General features: G+C 34.7%; 1 protein-coding gene and 1 pseudogene across 2 annotated transcripts in view; both read right to left on the bottom strand.

Moving 5' to 3' along the window:
* LOC140517968 (immunoglobulin alpha-2 heavy chain-like) overlaps positions 1-20,508 on the bottom strand; it is a gene marked incomplete at its 5' end in the record, with an annotated part of 937,512 nt that overhangs the window by 614,312 nt on the left and 302,692 nt on the right. The gene's annotated exons all lie outside the window — the stretch shown is intronic.
* LOC140529441 (Ig mu chain C region-like) overlaps positions 1-20,508 on the bottom strand; it is a 177,169-nt pseudogene that overhangs the window by 67,037 nt on the left and 89,624 nt on the right. The gene's annotated exons all lie outside the window — the stretch shown is intronic.

The raw sequence follows: 20,508 nt of genomic DNA, 5'->3' as shown, positions 1-20,508 counted from the left end.
TATATATATATATATATATATATATATATATACATATATACATTTATATAAATACACACATATAGATATATATTTACTTCCCCAAACAATTCCACTCCTGATATTTGTTTTTATGTTTGTTCATATCTCATTTCCTATCTCTCCTGCCTCCTCTATTTTAGTTGTACTCACTACCTTTCTCTCCTATTACTTGCCTACCTCTCTCCAAGAAACCTTCCCCTAACCTCCCATTCCCATAAATCTAAGCACCCTTCTATAGCCCCTATAAGCTATTCCTTCACCTTCTCCTCTAAAGATCCCTCCCTTGTCCTCTACCCTTCCCTATTCCCTCACTATTTTATTTGTTCTGAATTTGGAACTTTTATACTCTTCTAAAGATACACATATTGTTCCCTCTTAAACCCATTCCTAATCATTGCCAGAACTAGCAGCCATCCTCTCCCATCTAATTCCTCTGTATCAAGTCTTCTTCAAGCACCTCATTTGTATAAAATAATTACTCTTTTTAGCTCTTCCTAAATGATTTTACTTTTTAAAATTCATATCATACTCAGGTTTACCTCAGTCTTTCTTATGAGCTTCCCAAGTATTAATAAGAATCTTGGATATACACTTTACATTTTACATATTTAAAAGTAAATGATCCGTCCTTATTGAATCTCTTGTCTTTGGTATGTACCTTATGTTTCTCTTAGCTCTTGTATGTCAGATCTTTGGGGTTTTTTTAAGCAAAATCCCGAAAGTCTGACGGTTGATCAAATGTCCTTTTTTTCCATTCAGAATTATCCTTAACTTTGGTGGGTATTTTCAGCTGGAGCTCCAGTTCTTTTGCTCTTCAATATATAGTGTTCCAAGATCTTTGGCCTTTAATGTCTCTTCCACTAGGTCTTGTGTGATTCTTATTGTGGCATCATCATATGCAAATTGTTTTATTCCTGTTGGTTTTAATACTTTATCCTTAAACTGGAAGTTTCAAAATTTGTCTATAATATTCATATGAGTTTTCATCATAGAATCTCTTTTAAGTGATGATCGATGGAATTTTTATCTATTTCTATTGCCCCCTCTTGTTCTCATGCTTCAGGACAATTTTCTATGTTTCTTACACTATTGTATCAAGATTCTTTTTATGATCATAGCTTTCAGGTAGTACAATGGAAAGATAAATTAAAATTTAATTGAAAACTAAATAATTTAATCACAAAGAATGATTGGGTCAAACAACAAATCATAGAAACAAACCAATAATTTCATCAAAGAGAATGACAATAATAAGACAACATACCAAAACTTATGGGATTCAGCAGTTCTTAGAGGAGATTTTATTTTTCTAAATGTTTGCATGAATAAAATAGAGAAGGAGCAGATCAATAAATTGAACATGGACCTAAAAGACCTAGAAAGAGAAAAATTATTATCTCTCAATTAAACACCACATTAGAAATTCTACAAATCAAAGGACATTAATAAAATTGAAAATAAGAAAATTATTAACCCAATAAATACAACTAAATGCTGATTTTATGAAAAAAAACCAAAGTGAAATAAATAATAAAAATCTTTGGTTAATTTGATTAAAAAAAAACCAGGATCAAAAATGAAAAAGTAAGTTCATCACCAATGAAGAGGAAATGAAAGCAAAAATTATTAGCTATTTTGCCCAGTTGTATGCCAATAAATCTTACAAAGTAGTTTAAATCAAAGAATATTACAAAAAATATAAATTGCCCAGACAAGGAGAAGACAAAATGAAATACTGAATCCTATTTTAGAAAAAGAAATTGAATCAACATGAATTGTTAATGATCACATAAATTCAAAACATCAGTGAACTCCTTGAGAAAAAAATGATCTCCAGGACCAAATGGATTTACAAGTGAATTCTACTAAGCAGTTAAAGAACAATTAATCCCAGTACTATATTAACTATTTGAAAAAAAAAAAACACAGGTGAAGAAATAGTCCTATCAAATTCCTTTTCTGACATAAATATGATACTGAGACTCAAACCAGGAAGAGCCAAAACAGAGAAGGAAAATCTGATACTGATTTCTGTAATTAATATTTATGCAAAATTATTAAAATACTAACAAGGAGATTTTATTATCACATCAGTATCATAAGGATCATACACTTTGAACAGGTGGAATTTGTACCAGTAATGAAGGGGTGGTCCATTGTTAGGAAAGCTATCAGCATAATTGACCATACAAATGAAACCAAAAGAAATAATGTGATTATCTCAAAAGATGTGGAAAAAGTTTTTGACAAAATATAGCACCCATTTCTATTAAAAACACTTGAGAGCGTAGGAATAGAGGGAGTTTTTTTGAAAATGATAAGCAGTATTTATCTAAAACCATAAGCAAGCACAATATGCAATGGGGAAAAGCTAGAAGTTTTCCCAGTAAGTTCAGGGGTGAAACTTGGATGTCCATTTTCACCACTTCTATTCAATATTATACTAGAAATGTTAGCTTTAGCAATAAGAGAAGAAAAACAAATTGAAGAAATTGGAATAGGCAGTGAGGAAACAAATGTATCACTCTTTGCAGAGGATATTATGGCATACTTAGAGAACCCAATAGAATCGACTAAAAATCTACATCAAGTAGCAAAATTGCAGGATATAAAATAAACCTACACTAGTCATCTGCATTTTCTTTTTTTTAGGAAATGATTTTTATTATTCAAACAATTAATCATCAAGGTCTAGTTACTGAGGACAAGTGAAGTCAGTAGCGGACATTGAACAATGGGATCCCATGTGAACATTTATTTCACAAAATTGTACTTTAAAAAAAAACAAAACAAAAGTGGAGCCACTAAACAGTAGCAATAGCAACAATAATAAAAAACCCCCACCAATAATAAATATATAAATAAATAAGAACAACAAAAACCACAACAATCAACAAACAACAACAACCAGAATCACCACCACCACCACCACCAAAAACTACAAATCCATATGTATTAAAATATCTGTCTTTGGAGGAGGGAGATATTATACGAGATTATAAGCTCCCTGAGAGTAGGTAGTAAACCTTTTTTACTTCATGGGTCTCCAGTGCCTAACAAAGTGCTCTGAACAAAGTAGGTTCTTTTTTTAAAAACTCTGCTTTTTTTTCTATAAATTTATTTTTAATTTTCAATACTCACTTCCATAAGTTTTAAATTTTCTCCACCTCCCTCCCTTACCCCTTCCCCAACACAGCATGTAATCCAATACAGGATCTACATATACACTCTTACTAAACATATTTTAACTTTAGTCATTATATTAGTAAGCACCCCAACATATGTGGGGAGGGAGTGGTTGCTATCACAGGTTCTTTGAATCTGCTTCTCTAAAAGGAAAGGCAATTTTGAGGTGTTAAAAATCACTTTAATCAAGCACATGTATCATTCTTTGAACCAAATACATATATCATTTAATTAGTTCAAGGGAAAGGGTCAGTACCCTGAACTTCAGAGAAAATATAGAGAAAGAAAAAAATCAACAGACGTGGCTCCTCTGTCTGACCATAATCAGTTTAGTTTTCAACTAAACAGACAGGTCCAAATGTCTGACCATAGATACCAGAGAAGGAAGCACCAACATCTGGGTTTTCTAAGCTTGTGGGAGTGGGGGGCTGCTTAGCAGCTTCCCAGAGTCTCTCATCTGGCACACAAACCTTCTAAAATTTAAGCTCCAAAGTAAAACCTCACCCTCACACTTTTCAGAGCCAGAGGACATGACCCTCTGACCCAATGCCCCAACAGAAAAAAAACAAAAGGTACTTGGGACCCTCCTACAAAACAGCTCCCTTAATCAGGCTTCCCTCAATGTGCAGGCCCATCAATGGGTGGGGAAAATCTTTAATCATGTGCAAATGGAGGCATTATACTTCTTGATTATACTAAAACAAAAACAGCAACTGATTCAAATTTGATTGCCATCACAGTTATGTTGTATTGAAGAATAAAACAAATGAGAGGAGCCATGAGATGGAATAAACAAAAAAAGAGCAAATAGTATATTTTGGTCTATACTCAGGCTCCCTATTTCTTTCTGCGGATGTGGATGGCATTTTCTATCATACGTCTTTTGGAATTGTTTTAGGTTGTTGCATTGCTGAGAAGTGCTAAATTATCAGTCAGTCATTACACAATGTTACTGTGACTGTGTACTCTTGGTTCTGCTAACTTTATTCACTAATTCATAGAAGTCTTTCTAGGTTTTTCTGAAGTACACCTGCTCGTCATTCCTTAAAGTGCAACAGCATTCTATTACACTCATATACAGCTTATTCAGTCATTCCTCAATTTATGGATATCCTCTCATTTTCAGTTTTTGGCCAACACAAATATATACATATTTTTGCTATAAATATTTTTGTACTTGTGGGTAGTAGTTTTATATATGATAAACAACAGTAAGAGAAAGAGATATTTCATTTAAAATGACTATAGGCAACATAAAATACTTGGGAGTCTATCTGCCAAGACAAACCCAGGAATTATATGAACACTATTATAAAACACTTTTTCCACAAATAAAGTCACATCTAAACAATTGGAAAAATATCAATTGCTCATGGATAGGCCAAGGTAATATAATAAAAATGCTGATTCTACTTAAATTAATTCATTTATTCAATGCCATACCAAACTATCAAAAATTATTTGTCAGAGGTAGAAAACTAATAAAAAATTCATCTGGAAGTCCAAAAGGAATATAAAGGGAATTAATGAAAAAATATAAAGGAAGTTGGCCTAGTTGTACCAGATCTAAAGCTATAGATAAAGAGATAATCATCAAAACTATTTGGTACTGGCTAAGAATAGAGTAGTGAATAAATGGAATATATTAGATACATAAATACAGTAGTGAATGCTAAACATTTTGATTTGGTAATGGTAATCAGTTTAATGAATCCCAATGTCTCCAACTTCTGTGGGCAAAACTCACTATTTGACAAAAACTGCTGAGAAAAGTAGAAAATAGTATGGTAGAAACCAAACTTAAATCAGCATCTCACACCATATAACAAGATAAGGTGAAAATGAATACATAATTTAAATATAAAAGGTGATGCTATAAGCAAATTAGAAGAGCAAGCAACAGTTTACCTGTCAGATCGATGGAGAATGGAAGAACTTATGACCAAACAAGAGACATAGAACATTATAAAATACAAAATGGGCAATTTTGATTATACTTCAATAAAAAGCAAGTTTTGCAAAAACAAAATTACTGCAACTGAGATTGGAAGGAAACCAGAAAGCTACGAAATTATTTTTACATCAACGTTTTTTTCTGATTAATCCCTCATTTCTCAAATACATAAGCAACTGAGTCACATTTATAAGAATACAAGTAATTTCTCAATTGATACATGATCAAAAGATGAACAATCAGTTTTTAGATGAAGAAATTAATCTTTTGTCATATAAAAAGCTCTAAATCACTATTGACTAGAGAAATGCAAATTAAAACACCTCTGAGGTACCACATCACACCTACCAGATTGACTAATATGACAGAAAAGGAAAATGATAAATGTTGGGGAAGATGTGGGAAAATTGAAACACTCATGTGCATTGTATGTGGGGTTGTTACCTGATTCAACCATTCAGGAAAGCAATTTGGATCTACGAACAAAGGGCTATATTTATAGCAGTTCTTTTTGTGGCAGCAATGCATTGGAAATTGACATGATGCCCATCAACTAGAGAATGGCTTAACAAGCTGTTGTATATGAATGTAATGGAATATACTTGCTATAAGAAATGGTGAGCAGGAAGATTTCGGAAAAACCATAAAGTGATTCTGACTGAAGTGATCAGAACCAGGAAAACATTGTATACAGTAACAGCAACGTTGTGCAGTGACTGACTTTGGTAGACTTAGCTCATAGCAATACAATCCAAATACAATTCAAAAGAACTGCAAAAGATTCACTTTGGAAAATGCTATCCACATCCAGAGAATGAACTATGGAGTCTGAATGCAGATTGAAGCCTAACATTTTCATTGTTTTATTATTTCTTATGGTTTTGCTTTTTGTTCCATTTCTTCCTTCACAGAATGATTAATGTGGAAATACGTGTAACATGATTGCTCAGGTTTAACCTGCATCAAATTGTTTGCCATCTTGGAGAGGGTGGAGGGGGGGAGAGGAAGATAGGGAAGGAGAAAAAACTGGAACACAAAATCTTATGAATGTTGAAAATGATCTTTACATAAAATTGGAAAAATTAAAAGAATATTTAAAAGAAAAAAGAAATAACTACCTTAAGAAAAACAAATACTCCCATGAAATATGGAAGTATAAATGAGCAGAACCAGAGAACACTCTATACAATAAAAACAATGTTGTTTTAAGAATAATTTTGAGTGAATAAGTCATTTTGGCTATTATAAATACCCAAATTAACTACAAAGGGATATATGATGGAAAAATGCTACCTTCAGATAAAGAAGTGGTAAATACAAGTATGTATAGAATGGTAAATAATAGAAGTATGTAGTATACACACACTCATAGACATATATAGGTATATATATATATATATATATATATATATATATATACACCCCTATAAACACACCCATATGCATACACTCACACTTACACACATATTCATATATAAATACACACATATTTGTGTCTAATGATAGCCATCTCTAGAGTGGGGAGGAGGGAAGAAAAAAGGCAACAAAAGAAAAAAAGAAAGTTGCATGATAACTTTATTATATAGTTAAAGGATAGCAATTTATGCATAATAAACTTGCATTTTCATGTACACTCATTGTTTTCTATGATATGCAAATGCTTGTTTTAGTTCTTAAGTTCCAAATAAAACAAATAAAAGTTAAAAAATTTTTAAAATGAAAAAAGAAAAGAAAAAATAAAATGGAAAGGGAAGAGGAATACACTGAAGAGAAGGAAGAGGAAAACAGGAACAATTATCTCATACAAATGGAAGATGAAAATGGAAATCTTTAAAGCTTGGAGGATGATACTTAATTTGATAATTTGGTAGTGTTTTACTTTCTAGGTTGTTGTTGTTGTTTTTTTTAGTTTAATGAACTTTCAAGACTTTTCAATTATATGTGAAGTTTTATATTTCAACACATATTCAGTTTTTGTGATGGTGCCACGTAACTGAGAATAGGTGATTTCTTTCTATTCTCATCGAATATTCTTCAAAGGTGTATCATATGTAAATTTTCTAAAATTAATTCAAGTAGGTCCTTCAATATATTTTTGGTTAGTTTTCCAAAATAATTTTCCTTTCCCTTTTGATTCTTATTTTGAGATAATCAAAATATAACATATTTTGTTATATTAAACTTCATATAAATTCATATTACACTGTCATATTAAACTTCTATTATAACCCCTGAAGATAATAGCTTTATGGGGATACATTTGTCATGTCCCTATACCAATTTATCCTTGTTTGGGCCCTTATGATTCCTCACTCATATTTACCTTCTCTTGATTCAATCCAGGATTCTTTTCTTTTTTAAATTTTATTTTTAATTTATGAACTAACACAAGCATTTGTATAACATAGTACCAGAAAAAAGATATTTATACTTGAAATTGTGAATCCACTATGCAAACCTGGTATTCTTTCAAAATGCAATAAAATTGTCATGTAAATTTTTTATTTTTTTTTCTTCCCCTGACCCCAGAGATGGTTACCATTAGACAGAAACAGGTATATATGTATACGTGTGTATGTAAAACTATTGTATTCTCTTTATATATTCTAATGTATTCCATACATTCTATTTATCAGTTCTTTCTTTGGATACAGATACTTTTTTTCTTCATATGTCCTTTATCAGGATTCTTTTTTTAAAAAAATTAATTTCTAATTTTCAATTTCTTTTTAATTTCTTACTTCCATAAGACTTAGAGTTCCAAATTTGCTACTCCTCCTTTCCTTCCCCACTCCCCAAAGTGGTGTGCAATATGATACAGGGTCTACATACAAATTCATATCAAACATATTTTCGCATTAATCATATTGTAAAGAAGAATTGGAAACAATGAGAGGAACCACAACAAGGAAACAAAACAAACAGTGCAAACAGTGTACTTCCATCTGCATCCAGACTCCATAGTTCTTTTCCTGGATGTGGATAGCATCATGAGTCTTTTGAAGTTGTTTTAGATCCTTGCATTGCTGAAAAGAGCTAAATCTATCAAAGTTAGTCATCACACGATGTGACTGTTACTGTGTTACAGTACAGCATTCTTCTGGTTCTTCTCATTTCACTCAACATCAGTTGTAAGTCTTTCTCAGTTTTTCTGAAGTCTTTCTACTCATCATTTCTTATGCAACAATAGTATTCTGTTACATTCTTCTACCTCAACTTGTTCAACCATTCCCCAACATGGCACCCCAGCATGCACAGAAGATCTGTTATCCCAGATTCTTATGGCTGCATTCATAAAAGGAAAACAATTTTCAAGGGTTAGCCATCATTTTAATCAAGCACATATATCAGTCCTTTAAACAAGCACCTATATCATTCATATAATTCAGAAGAGTCAGCACCCTGAAATTTGAAGAAAATGCAGAGAAATCAAAAGAGTCAACAGACATGTCTTCCTCTCCGTGAATTCAAAAACATGCTTTCAACTATCTGACCATAATTACCAGAGAGGGAAGCATGAGGTTTGGGTTTTCAAAGCCTGGGTGGGGAGAGTGCTCCTTTAGCAACTTCCCTGAGTCCTCATCTGGCCAAACATTTCCAGTTAGTAAGTCCCAAAGTAATTAACAGACATGTCTTCCTCTGTCTGAACATAATTCAACAAACAGGTAAAACTGTCTGATCATACCAGAGAGGAAAGCATAACATCTGAATTTTCAAATCCAGGGGAGGGAGGGCTTCTTACTGGCTTCCTAAAGTTTTCTTCTGGCATTCAAATATTATTGCAAAACTAAGCCCCAAAGTAAAACTTCAACTCAATCATATTTATATCTTCTTTTTTTTGGAGCCAGAGGGCATCCCAACCCTTGAGAATCAATGTCTCATTGACAAAAAATGTGTGTGTTCCTAAAAATCTTCCCTAATCAAGCTCTCCTTAATGAGTAGTCCCATTAATGGGTGGGGAAGATCTTTAATCACATTAACAGTACAAATACTGCTTCTACTTAAAGAAACTCTTGTTTCTGTACTTTACTCCGAGGAAAGACTCTTGATTGATAAAGGCAAGATTCAATCAGAGGCACTTGATTATACTAAAACAAAAACAGCAGAAGATTCTATTTTGCTTGCCACCACAGTGTCCCTTCAACTTCCACTTCTTTGCCATCATAAAAGAGTTGCTATAAACATTTTTGTACATGTGGGTCTTTTCCCCTTTTTTCTGTGATATCTTTATGTACGTATGTGTTAATCCTTCATTGCCAAAGAAGACCATGCCATTGGAGAAATGATGAAATGACTTGCACTTGACTTTATTTTTTGAGTGATGGAGTGCTGGATATCTTTATGATACAGACCTAGGAGTGGCATTGCTGGTATGCATACTTTTATAGCACTTGGTGAATAGATTCAAATTGCTATCCAGAATGGCTGCATTAACTCATAACTTCAACAAGAATGTGTTAGTGGGGAAGCAGCCAAGATGGTGGAGTAGAAAGACACACATATGCTAGCTCTGAACCCACAGCCCATAAAACATCTATAAAGAAGAACTCCCAACAAATTCTGGAGCAGCAGAAGCTACAGAACAATGGAGCAGATGAAATTTCTGTTCCAGAGAGACCTGAAAACATGACATGAATGGTCTGTCACGAACCTGACCCAGAGCTGAACCCAGTCCTGCCTTGGCTGTGCTGCACCTAGAGGAGTAGATCAGAGCAGGCTTCAAGGACAGAATCTCCAGCGGCTGCGCAGGTCCCTCCACTCACAGGTGACAAGGGTCGGTGAAAGGGTCTCTCTGGCTGGTCGAGATAGGAGTGGGGTGTCCACATAGCTCAGGCCCCCTCAGGAGGCAGCACTGGAGGCTTTAGCAGACTGGGCTCCCAGAACAGGCAGGAGCTGGGATCCATTGTGGAAGGTCTCAGAATAAACCTCCTGAGGGAACTAAGCCCCAAGTGGCAGCCCTGCCTCCACCTGAGCACCTGAACTTAATCGCACACTGACTAGCAGCCCCACCCCTACCCAAAGCCCTGAGGTTGGGAAGCGACATTTGAATTTCAGCCCCCAAGCGCTGGCTGGGCAGATCTGGAGGCATGGTGGGTGTGGAAAGAAAACTCAGAAGTCGAGTCACTGGTTGGGAAAATGCCCAGAAAAGGGGAAAAAAAAGATTGTAGAAGGTTACTTTCCTGGTGAACAGATAATTCCTCCCTTCCTTTCAGATGAGGAAGAACAATGCTTACCATCAGGGAAAGACACAGAAGTCAAGGCTTCTGTATCCCACACATCCAAAATAAATATACCATGGGCTCAGGTCATGGAAGAGCTCAAAAAGGATTTTGAAAATCAAGTAAGAGAGGTGGAGGAAAAACTGGGAAAAGAAATGAGAGAAATGCAAGAAAAACATAAAAAGCAGGTCAACACCTTGCTAAAGGAGACCCCCAAAAAATGCTGAAGAAAATAACACCTTTAAAAATAGGCTAACTCAATTGGCAAAAGAGGGTCAAAAAGCCAGTGAGCAGAAGAATGCTTTAAAAAGCAGAATTAACCACATGGAAAAGGAGGTTGAAAAGCTCAGTGAAGAAAATAGTTCTTTCAAAATTAGAATGGAACAGATGGAGGCTAATGACTTTATGAGAAACCAAGAAATCACAAAACAACACGAAAAGAATGAAAAAATGGAAGATAATGTGAAATATCTCGTTGGAAAAACAACTGACCTGGAAAATAGGTCCAGGAGAGACAATTTAAAAATTATGGGACTACCTGAAAGCCATGATCAAAAAAAGAGCCTAGACATTATCTTTCATGAAATTATCCAGGAAAACTGCCCTGATATTCTAGAACCAGAGGGCAAAATAAGTATTCAAGGAATCCACCAATCACCACCTGAAAGAGATACAAAGAGAAAAACTCCTAGGAACATTGTGGCCAAATACCAGAGTTCCCTGGTCAAGGAGAAAATATTGCAAGCAGCTAGAAAGAAACAATTCAAATACTGTGGAAATACAATCAGGATAAAGCAATATCTAGCAGCTTCTACATTAAGAGATTTAAGGGCATGGAATATGATATTCCAGAAGTCAAAGAAACTAGGACTAAAACCAAGAATCACCTACCCAGCAAAAATGAGTATAATACTTCAGGGGAAAAAATGGTCTCTCAACGAAATTGGGGACTTTCAAGCATTCTTGATGAAAAGACCAGAGCTGAAAAGAAAATTTGACTTTCAAACACAAGAATGAAGAGAAGCATGAAAAGGTAAACAACAAAGAGAAGTCATAAGGGACTTAGTAAAGTTGAACTGTTTACATTCCTACATGGAAAGACAATATTTGTAACTCTTGAAACTTTTCAGTATCTGGGTAGTGGGTGGGATTACACACACACACACACACACACACACACACACACACCCACACAGAGCACAGAATTAATTGAATAGGATAGTATCACATCTTAAAAAAATGAAATTAAGTGGTGAGAGAGAAATATATTGGGAGGAGAAAGGGAGAAATGGAATGGGGCAAATTATCTCTCACAAAAGAGGCAAGCAAAAGACTTTTTAGTGGAGGGACAAAGAGGGGAAATGAGACAAAAACATGAAGTTTACTCTCATCACATTCGACTAAAGGAAGGAATAAAATGTACAGTCATTTTGGTATGAAAACCTATCTTACGATACAGGAAAGTGGGGGAGAAGACAATAAGCATGGTGGGGGGTATGATGGAAGGGAGGGCAATGGGAGGAGGGAGCAATATGAAGTCAACACTTTTGGGGTGGGACAAAATCAAAAGAAAGAATAGAAGCAATGGGGGCAGGATAGGATGGAGGGAAATATAGTTAGTCTTATACAATACGACTATTATGGAAATCATTTGCAAAACTACACAGATGTGGCCTATATTGAATTGCTTGCCTTCCCAAAGGGAATGGGTGGGGAGGGAAGGATGAAGAGAAGTTGGAACTCGGAGTTTTAGGAACAACTGTCAAGTACTGTTCTTGCTACTAGGAAATAAGAAGTACAGGTAAAGGGGCATAAAAAGTTATCTAGCCCTACAGGACAAAAGAGAAGATGAGGACAAGGGAAGGGAGGGATGATGCAAGAGAGGGCAGATTCGTGATAGGGGCAATTAGAATGGTCGGTGTTTTGGGGTGAGGGGAGGGGACAAATGGGGAGAAAATTTGGAACCCAAAATTTTGTGAAAATGAATGTTAAAATTTAAATAAATTAATTAAATAAAAAAATGTGTTGGTGTCCTAATTTTCCCACATCTTCTCCAATATGTATCATTTTTCTGTTTTATCATGTTAGCCTACGTGATAGATGTGATGTGGCAACTCAGAGTTGTTTTGCTTTAAATTTCTCTAATTGATGGTGATTTAGAGCACTTTATACAGATGGCTTTAATTTCTTCCTCTGAAAACTGTTAATATCCTTTGACCCTTTATGAATTGAGAAACGACTTCTATTCTTATGAATTTGACTCAGTTCTTTATATATTTGAGAAACATGAGGCCTTTTAAGGGCCACTGATTGCAAACGTTGTTTTCCAGGTTTCTGTTTCCTTTCTAATCTTGATTGCACTGGCTTTGTTTGTGCAAAAACTTTTCAATTTTATGTCATGAAAAATGTACATTTTACATTTCATAGTGTTCTCTATCTCTTGTTTGATCATAAATTTCCTTCTCCAAAAATCTCACCAGTAACTATTTCTTGTTCTCTTAGTTTGATTATAGTACCAGCCTTTATATCTACATTACGTGCCCATTTTGACTTTATCTTGGTATGCAGTGTAAGATGTTGGTCTATACCTAGTTTCTACCATACTATTTTCCAGTTTTCCAAGTAGTTTTAGTTAAATAGTAAGTTCTTATCCCAGAACCTGAAGTCTTTGGGTTTATCTAAGAGTAGATTACTACAGTCATTTACTGTTGCATTTTGTGTACATAACCTATTCCACTGATTCATCACTCTTTTTCTTAGTCGGTACCAGGTAATTTTGATGATCACTGTTTTATAATACAATTTTTAAGACCTCGTAGAGCAAGCACACCTTCCCTTGTATTTCTTTTCATTAATTCCCTTGATATTCTGGACCTTTTGTTCCTCCAGATGAATTTTGTTATTATTTTTTCCAGCTTTATAAAATAATCTTTTGGCAATTTGATTGATATGACACTAAATAAATAAATTAATTAAATTAATTTAGGTGTAGTTGTCATTTTTATTACATTATCTTAGCATACCCATGAACAAATGATATTTTTCTAGTTATTTAGATCTGACTTTACTTATGTGAAAAGTGTTTTGTAATTGTGTTCATGGATTTCCTAGGTTTGTTTTGGCAGGTAGACTCCCACATATTTTATGATGTCTACAGCAAATTTAAATGGAATTTCTCATCCTATCTCTTGCTTTTGTGCTTTGTTGGTAATATGTAGAAATGAAGGTGATTTATGTGGGTTTGCTTTATAGTCTGAAACTTTTCTAAAGTTGCTTATTATTTCAAGTATTTTTAATTTGATTCTCCAGAATTCTCAAAGTATACCATCACATTATCTTGCAAAAAGTGATAGCTTTGTTTCATCGTCGCTTATTCTGATTCCTTCAACTTATTTTTCTTCCTCTTATTGCTAAAGCTAACCTTTCTAGTTCAGTATTGAACAGCAGTGGTGATAATGGTCATCCTTGTTTTACCTCTCAATCTCATTAGAAATGCATCTAGCTTATCACCAGTACATATAGTGCTTTTTGATAGTTTTAGATAGATGCTACTTATCATGTTAAGGAAGGCTCCATTGATTCCTATGTTCATTAGTGTTTTGATAGGAATGGATGTTGTGTTTTGTCAAAAGCTTTTTCTGCTTCTATTGACATAATCATATGATTTCTGACCATTTTGTTGTTGATATGGTCAATTATGTTAATGGGTTTCTTAATACTGAATTAGAATTGAATATGAAGATTTTTTTTTTTTCAAAGAGAATGCAGCACAAAGAAAAATCCCATGGAAAATTATTTTCTAAAGTCAAGCTTATTGAACACTGTAGGTACTCAGTTAATGTTGCTATGAGGACTTGACTAATAACAGTGTTCTGTTATTTCCTGAGCTACAAAAACGTTTCTTGGGCTCTAGATATTTTGCAGATGCAAGGAATCAGGGGGAATAGCACAATGATCTTAAGTGATAGCCTGCAGAAAACCCCATAATCTATTGACAGTTGGAAAGTTAAATGAGAAGTTAAATTATATACTTTTAGCTAAGATACTTCTATAGTTGATCTACTCCCACCTTCCCTAAGCACCAGAAGAATTAGAACTGAAGCTCAAAACTGATTTCTACTGTAAAGGTAATATTGACAACATTGCAAAGTTAAAGGAGAATTTCATTTTTGCTTGTTACCTACCAGGGTATGTCAGAGGATAGAGTGATTTTGTTTAGTATCGTCTTCATTTTAAAAATAAATTCAGCTAACTCCACTGAAAAGTACCCTGGAGACTGTGTCCCAAATTTTATGTGAAATCATGAGTTGCCTCTACAGACAATCCAATCATTGTATGTTTATTAGTTCAATTTGTTTACAAACTATCTGGTGTTCAACAATAGATAATTTATTAGTACGACAATTAGTGTAATTCAAATTCTGAATGTAATATTAAAAACAGATACTAACCAAAACTTTCTAGATACATAAGACTGTCATTGCGTTACTTTTCATCCTTTTTCCTTTCGTTTTCTATTACTAAAAGTTACTCCAAAAGCTATATCTAAATTGTGAAATTCTTGACATTAAAAAGGATGCTGCCGAAGCTTTTTAAGTCACTTAAAGGTTAATCAGAGTATCTGAAAGGAATTAGTTTTATGGGAAAAAAAAAACTAATTTTAGTAATTTGTTATGGAGCAAATAGATTTTAGTTTTCTTTGTTAAAAGAAGATATTCTGGATATTTGAGTCCCAATGCATCACTCCTATCTTGGTCTTTGATCAGAAAAGAGCTTTAGGAAGATAGAGGCATTCAATCATTTACTGGATTTGGTTTCCAAATGGTCACTATCTCTGACCGAATGAGATTGGTGGATGTCTGTTACCTGAAATTGAGCATTGTAGTGGTGATGTATCTAATGTGCATGGTCTCTTTAAGAAATTGAATGTCTTTTTGTAATTATTTTCTCTAAGTGGTAATAATTCCCTTTTGGAAGTGTAAACAGGTAAGCACAACTCTTCTTTTAAACATCGTTGATGGGGGCAGAGACAAGATGCTGGAGTAAAAGCAGGGATTTGCTCTTCCCCAAAACTAAGCCAGGAAAGTAGGGGGGGAATAGAATAAGTGGCAGGTGGGGGATGATAGAAGGGAGGGCAAATAGGAAGAGGGAGTAATTAGAAGTAAACACTTTTGAGGAGGAACAGTGTCAAAAGAGAGAATAGAATAAATGGGGGGCAGGATAGGATGGACGGAAAGCATAAGTAGTCTTTCACGACATGAATGTTATGGAAGTGTTTTGCACAACTACACATATATAACCTATATCAAATTGCTTGCCTTCTCAATGGGGGTGGGGAGGGAGGAAGGGAGAGAAGGTGGAACTCAAAGTTTTACAAATGAATGTTAAAAATTGTTTTAACATGCAACTGGGAATTAAGATATACAGGCAATGGGGTATAGAAATCTGTCTTGCCCTATAAATAAACAGAGGAGAGGGGGATAAGAAAAGGAAGGGATTTGATAAAAAGAGAGGGCAGATTGGGAGAAGGGATCATCAGAATGCATACTCTCTTGGGGAGGACGGAGGGGAGAGATGGATAAAAATTGGAACCCAAAATGTTCTGGAAGTAAATATTTAAAACTAAACATTAATTAAATAATTAAATAAATAAACATAATTAACTTCTATCTTGCCAGAATATTTAGCCTGACTATACAGGCTGTAGCCTGTGAGTTTTCTAGACTGTGGGATTGTATTGTCTTGATTATAGTTGTTTTTCATCATTCGTTTTTAAAGAGAACTAATGACATCACTAGGTGATGTCTCGTCTTATTTGTGAATTGGATTTAAGTGAGACAGAGTTACGAAAAGTCTCAATCTTACTCTCTCTTCCAGAGTCACAGAGCTCCACTGAAGATAAAATTTAAGACAGCTAGTGATGGTCGGAGATATAGGGGGCTATCCTTAGTGTTTTTGATATCTGAGCAAGTTCTAAGCACTTCACAGCACTTGCCTTTATGGCCTTTGGAAGAAACTCTTCTCATGCACCAGTTCTTTCTTATTTTCTTTTTTTTTATTATTTTATTTGCTTTTACTGTTCTACAATTGTTTCCATATATGTTAGACATTTTCCCTCCTTTCCCCCCTTCCTCTTATCTCCTCAGTCCCTCCCTGAGAAGGCACACAGTTTTATACAGGTTCTACACATACATTCCTATTAAATATATTTTCACCTTAGTCATGTTGCATGGAAGAATTAAAATGAATGGGAGAAACCATCAAACAAAACAAAACAAAACATAATACAAAAGAAAATGGTCTGTTTTTATCTGCAATCCAATTTCATAGTTCTTTCTGTGGATGTGGAAGGCATTTTTGCCTCAAGAGTCCGCTGAAAATTTTTCAAGTCCATACATTTCAGTGAAGTACTATGTCTACCAGAAAAATCCCTCACACACTGTACTTGTTGCTGTGTACAAAGTTTTCCTGGTTCTGCTCCTTTCATTCAGTATAAGTTCATACAAGTCCTTCCAGGCTTTTCTGAAGTCTTTCTGTTCATCGTTTCTCATAGCAAAATAGTCTTGCATTATATTCATTTACCACAACTTATTCAGCCATTCCCCAATTGATGGGCATCCCCTCCATTTCTAGTTTTTGGTCACCACAAAGAGAGCTGCCATAAATATTTTTGTGCTTGTGGGATCCTTTTCCATTTTTATGATCTCTTGGGATACAGTCCTAAAAGCAGAATTGCTGGGTCAAAGGGCATGCACATTTTTATAGCTCTTTGGACATAGTTTCAAATTGTTCTCCAGAATGGTTGGATCAGCTCACAGCTCTACCAACAATAAACTAGTACTCCAACTCTCCCACATCTTCTCCAACATTTATCATCTTCCTGTTTTGTCGTGTTAACCAATCTGATAGATGTGATGTGGTACCTTAGAGTTGTTTTTATTTGCATCTCTTTAATCAATAGTGATTTAAAGTTTTTTTTTTTTCATATGATTAGAGATAGCTTTGAAAACTGCCTGTTCATATCTTTTGACCATGTATCAATTGGGGAATGACTTGTATTCTTGTACTTTTGACTCAAGTCTCTATATATTTTATAGCACAGACACAGTTGCAAAAATTCTTACCCAATTTTCTGCTTCCCTCCTAATCCTGGTTGCATTCGGATTGGTTGTACAAAAACTTTTCAGTTAAATGTAATCAGAATTATCCACTTGCACTTCATAACGCTTTCTGTCTTTTGTTTAGTCAAAAATTTTTCCCTTCTCCATAAATCTGATAAATACACTATTCCTTGCTCTACTAATTTGTTTATAGTATCAATCTTTATACCTAGATCACATATCTATTTGGATTTTATTTTTATGTATGATGTCCGACATTGATGTATGCCTAGTTTTGCCACTCTATTATCTAGTTTCCAAGCAATTTTTGTCAAACAGTGAGTTCTTGTCCCAGAAGCCAGGGACTTTGGGTTTGTAAACAGTAGATTGCTATATTCATTGACTACTGTGTCTTGAGAACCAAACATATTCCACTGGTCTACCTTTCTGTTTCTTAGTCAGAATGAAGCGCTTTTGATAATTGCTGTTTTACAATACAGTTTGAGATCTGGTAGCATTAGACCACTTTCCCTAGAATTTCTTTTCATTAGTCTCCTTCATATTCTGGACCTCTTCTTCTTCTTCTTTTTTTAAAATTATTTTTTAATGTTTAACAATCACTGCCATACAATTGAGATTTTATCCCCCCCACACCTACCCCCCACTACCCTCCTCCCTCCCCACAACTGCATACAATTCTGTATAGGTTCTACATATACTTTCCTATTGAGTACATTTTCACTATAGTCATGCTATGTAGTCGGACTAAAATAAATGGAAGAAATCATATAAGAAATCAAAACATGATACACAAAAACATACACATACACAAACATGATCTGCTACATTCTGCGAATGACTTCCATATTTCTTTCTCTGAGTGTGGAAGGCATTTTGCCTTAGAGAACCACCATTGGGATTTTTTTTTAAGAAGTTCTTGCGTTATTACAAAATTTCAAGTCTACCAGAAAAAACTCTCGCACACTGTGGTCGTTGCTGTGCACAAAGTTCTCTTGGTTCTGCTCCTTTCACTCAGTATCAGGTCATGTAAGTCCTTCCAGGCCTCTCTGAAGTCTTCTTGTTCATCATTTCTTATGGCACAATAGTACTCCGTTACATTCATATACCATAATTTATTCAGCCATTCCCCAATTGATGGACATCCCCTTGACTTCCAGTTTTTGGCAACTACAAAGAGTGCTGCTATAAATATTTTTGTACATGTGGGACTCTTTCCCATTTTTTTGATCTCTTGGGGACACAGTCCTAGTAGCGATATTGCTGGGTCAAAGGGTATGCACATTTTTTTAGCCCTTTGGGCATAGTTCCATATTGCTCCCCAGAATGGTTGGATGTGCTCGCAGCTCCACCAAAAATGAATTAGTGTTCCAACTCTCCCACATCCTCTCCAGCATTTATCATTTTCTTGTTCTGTCATGTTCGCCAATCTTATAGGTGTGATGTGGTACCTCAGAGTTGTATTGATTTGCATCTCTCTAATCAATAGTGATTTAGAGCATTTTTTCGTATGATTATAGATATCTTTAATTTCTTTTTCTGAAAATTGCCTGTTCATATCCTTTGACCATTTATCAATTGGGGAATGACTTGTATGATTATAGATTTGAGTCAGTTCTCTATATATTCTAGATATGAGGCCTTTATCCCCGAGCTTAGCTGTAAAAATTCTTTCCCAATTTACTACATCCCTCCGGATTTTGGTTGCATTGGGTTTGGTTGTGCAAAAGCTTCTCAGTTTAATGTAATCAAAATTATCCATTTTGTATTTCATAATGCTTTCTATCGGACCTCTTGTTCTTCCAGATGAATTTTTATATTATTTTTGTCTAGTCCTAGAAAATCATTATCTGATAGTTTGATTGGTATGGCACTGAATAATTAAATTAATTAGGTAGAATTGTCATTTTTATTATATTAACTTGGCCTACCCAAGAGCAACCAATGTTTTTTCACTTGCTTATATGTGACTTTATTTGTGGGAAAAGTATTTTGTAACTGTGTTCATGGAGTCCCTGGATTTGTTTTGGAAGGTAGATTTCCAAATATTTCACAGTGTCTACCCCAGCTTGAAATGGGATTTCTCTTTCTATCTCTTGCTGTTGGACTTTGTTGCTAATATATAGAAATGTAGAAGATTCGTGTGGGTTTATTTTGTAACCTGCAACTTTGCCAAAGTTGTTTATGATTTCAGGTAGTTTTATACCTGGATCTCTGTAATTCTCTAAGTATATCATCATATCATCTGCAAAGAGTGATATAGTTTCTTCTTAGCCTGTTCTAATTCCTTCAATTTCTTTTTCTTCTCTTACTGCTACAGCTAACATTTCTAGAATCATATTGAATAATAGTGGTGACAATGGACATGCTTTTTTCCACCCCAATCTTATTGGAAATGCATCTAGATTATCTCCATTGCATGTAATCCTTGCTGAAGGTTTTAGGTAGATACTGCTTATTATTTTAAGGAAAGTTTCATTTATTCCTATGCTCTCCAGTGTTTTCAATAGGTTGTATTTTTCCTTTTTTTTTTTTTGATTTATTTAACTTTTAACATCCATTTTCACAAAATTTTGGGTTCCAAATTTTCTCCGCATTTGTCCCCTCCCCAACTCCAAAACACCAATATGCCCTCTCTTCCATCATCCCTCCCTTCCCTTGTCCCCATCTTCTCTTTTGTCCTGTAGGGCCAGACAACTTTCTATACCCCATTACCTATATTTCTTATTTCCTAGTAGCAAGAATAGTACTCGAGAGTTGTTCCTAAAACTTTGAGTTCCAACTTCTCTTCATCCCTTTCTCCACACCCATTCCCTTTGGGAAGGCAAGCAATTCAATATAGGCCATATCTGGGTAGTTTTGCAAATGACTTCCATGATAGTCGTGTTGTGTAAGACTAATTATATTTCCCTCCATCCTATCCTGCCCCCCATTGCTTCTATTGTCTCTTTTGATCCTGCCCCTCCCCAAGAATGCTGACTTCAAATTTCTCCCTTCTTCCACTGCCCTC

Source organism: Notamacropus eugenii, chromosome 1 (genome assembly GCF_028372415.1).
Source record: "Notamacropus eugenii isolate mMacEug1 chromosome 1, mMacEug1.pri_v2, whole genome shotgun sequence".
Lineage (NCBI taxonomy): Eukaryota > Metazoa > Chordata > Mammalia > Diprotodontia > Macropodidae > Notamacropus > Notamacropus eugenii.
Note: the sequence above shows the minus strand (reverse complement) of the source record. Positions and strands in the feature narration are given on the sequence as shown.